Here is a 3485-nt window from a genome sequence, read left to right as displayed (position 1 = left end):
GGAAAGAGACAGCCTGGGAGACAGTGCGAGCCTGAAGTAGGCACATCACTCCCACCCACACCCCACCATAACTCAATCTCATGGCTCTGACCTAACTGCAAACAAGGCTGAGAAATGAGGCTGTCTTGCCCATGAAGAAGATGAAATAAATTTGATGAACACATAATATTCTTTTCACCAGAGCTCCTTCACAGTAATATGGAAAAATGCCTTCAAAATTCTATTGAATAGTATCTTCATCTTAGCGAACTGTACACCTAGACACATTTTCAGTCAAGCATAAAAGTAGAATAAAGAAATGTTCAGGCATGCAACATCTCAAATGTGCCTGTTCTCAGGAAGCAACCAAGAAATATAAACAAGAAAGTCAATAAAGGAAGGAGAAAATATCAAATTTGGGAATGAGCAATCCAAGGCAGGAGAGAGTTGAAGAGAATCCAGAATAATAGTAAAAAAAAAAAAAAAAAGCCCAGAGAACAGCAAACCCAAACTGGAGCAGAAGGGTATAAGGGGACCACATTTGAAGATGGGGAAAAGGGAAGGGGGCTGGTGATATAAATCTATGACATATTGCCCTTCTCCCTCATCTTCATTATAGAAAGTCAATAAACAACATCAAAAATTTATAAATCTAGAAATTTCAATATAGGCATATTACTTAGAAACAGAGAAGTAAATGACAAATGGAACAGTTAAAAAGAATTGAAAAGTATTGCTCTAGCATAGTTGAACTTGGAAGTAGGGTGGGATACAGCCAGAGGATACCATTTGTCATCCTAGCTCTTGGTAGAGTATTTGAGTTTTTAACCATGTAATGTATTTCTTGGCTAAAATTTTACATATTTTTTAAATAAAGAGGAAAAAGAGGTAAAGAAGTTTTCATAATTTTTTCCTTCATTCTACCCAAAGCTCCCCCTACCCCCAAGGACCTTATTATGGCCTCAAAATGTCAAAGAGGGAATAATGAGACAGAGTAAATGTTCATTAATATGACACCTTCTTTGAACCCCAAACAGAGTATTTTCACTTTCATCCAGTTCTTTCAATTCTTCAAAGAGAAACACCAGCCAATGGTCCCATCTTCCTGAGTAGGTTCAAGGGAAGAGGGGAAAACAGATGGGGCCATAAACACAGCCCCGGGTATACCACTAGTGACCACCACCCATGTCTGCCTCTCCTTCATCTTGCCAAAAAAAAATGAAAAATAAGATGTTTTAGGCATTTTCCTGAAATCAATGTGTTCCATGTGCTCTTTACCTAGTTTGACATGACTGTTTTGGTGATCACCCGTAAGTACTGCCTTCCAAAGTGGTGGTATAGCTATCAGTCTTACCTGTCTAATTTCAATAATTCCCCTTTAGTTTTTGTAGGCGTTTGTCCATTTCTTGGCTCTCTTGCTACCCTTCATGCTTCTAAAAGTTTACCAGCAATTGTTCTGCTGTTAGTTCTGTAAGATCTATTAGAATGTCATTTACTTGGTCCTAAATACTTGACAACCTAGACAGCATATTAAAAAGCAGAGACATTACTTTGCCAACAAAGGTCCATCTAGTCAAAGCTATGGTTTTTCCAGTAGTCATGTATGGATGTGAGAGTGGCCTATAAAGAAAGCTGAGCACCGAAGAATTGATAGCTTTGAACTGTGGTCTTGGTGAAGACTCTTGAGAGTCCCTTGGACTGCAAAATCAAACCAGTCAATCCTAAAGGAAGTCAGTCCTGAATATTGATTGGAAGGACTAATGCTGAAGCCGAAACTTCAATACTTTGGCCACCCCAGATGTGAAGAACTGACTTATTGGAAAAGACCCTGATGTTGGGAAAGATTGAAGGTGGGAGGAGAGAGGAGAAGGAGACGACAGAGGATGAGATAGTTGGATGGCATCACCGACTCAGTGGACGTGAATTTGAGTAAGCTCTGGGAGTTGGTGATGGACAGGGAAGTCTGGCATGCTGCAGTCCATAGGGTCGCAAAGAGTCGGACACAACTGAGTGACTGAACTGAACTGAACTGAACTGAACTGAAGGGGCAAGAAGTCATATAAAGAGCCTCAGAGCTTAGTACTTAGTTCATTGGAACCAAAGTATTTATCTCCTCAGGGTTCCCACAGCACACTGACCTAACATCCATCATTGTTATGTTTGTGTACAGGTTTTTCCTGCCTGAGACACAGTGAGCTTGAAGGTAAGGACAAAATCTTAGTTTATTCATGTCTGTAGGATTAAATACACAATTCAGAATATTCTACAATATTTTACATGTTCAACTCGTGTTCATTAAATAATGATTGTGAACTCATAGTTCATGGAAGAGACAAAAACAGCAAGTCTGATGTGTTTCAAATTCAGGGAGGTACAAGGCTTTAGCATGTCACTCAGGATAAATTTTAATCTAGGAACACACCTCTTCCCTGTGCCCCCTCTTTCTCTTTACTCACTTAAGAACAGAAATCTGATTTCTAGATTCTGCCACTTGTTTTTCTCCATCATCATGAAAACAAGGTATTCTCTTTCTTTGAACTGTGCGTGCTCACTTTAAAAAAAAATTTTTTTTTCTTGGAGTATAGTGGGCTTCCCAAGTGACACAGTGGTAAAGAATCGACCCGCCAGTACACGCAGTCTAAGAGATGTGGGTTCAATCCCTGGGTGGGGAAGATCCCCTAGAGCAGGAAATGGCAACCCACTCCAGTATTCTTGCCTCGAAAATTCCATGGATAGAAGAGCCTGGCGGGCTACAGTTCACGAGGTTGCAAAGAGTCAGACATGACTGAGCACACACACACACATAATTGCTTTACAATGTTGTATTCATTCCTACTGTATAGCAAAGTGAATCAGCTATACATACAGCTATACACACAGCTGAGCCAGCAGGGAAGCCCATATAAAATATACATATAACCCTTCTTTTTTTGGATTTCCTTCTCATTTAGGTCACTGACAAGCGCTGAATAGAGTTCCCTGAACTATGCAGTAGGTTCTCATTGTGCTCACTTTTACAACTAAATTTAAATACCATAGGGAGGTTCCTGATTGGTTTCTGCTCTTCAGTTAATCCTTGTCTGAGGCCCCAGCTTGTCGAGGGAGATCAGACCCCCTCCCGGGGCGGGCACCTGTGTGACAATTCCAGCAGCATGGTTATTCTATGAGGCTTTTGTAATCAGAACCTCTCTCTGGGGATAGTTTACTGACATTGGAAGTTCGTCATGGTTACAGAGCACTTTGATTTCACAAAAATAAGAGGTCTTCTCTGCTGAGGTGGCAAGTGCTGTTTTGTTTAAAACAGATTAACTGGGGAAGAACCACAAGTTCAGTGTTAAAGAGCCAAGATTTCTCTCCCCTCTCTGAGCCAGCCTGCTCAGAAGATAGTGATACGTGTTTATAGTCACTAAATTGAATTGAAGAGAAAGTCAAGCTGGAAGGCATTTGTCTTTGAAAAGAGGCTACCAGAGGCAGGCGCCTGCCCTATCTGCCCATAGAAGTCTTCA

The sequence above is a fragment of the Dama dama genome, chromosome 12 (assembly GCF_033118175.1).
Source record: "Dama dama isolate Ldn47 chromosome 12, ASM3311817v1, whole genome shotgun sequence".
Lineage (NCBI taxonomy): Eukaryota > Metazoa > Chordata > Mammalia > Artiodactyla > Cervidae > Dama > Dama dama.
The sequence above is the reverse complement of the archived record's forward strand: the minus strand, read 5'-3'. Positions refer to the sequence as shown.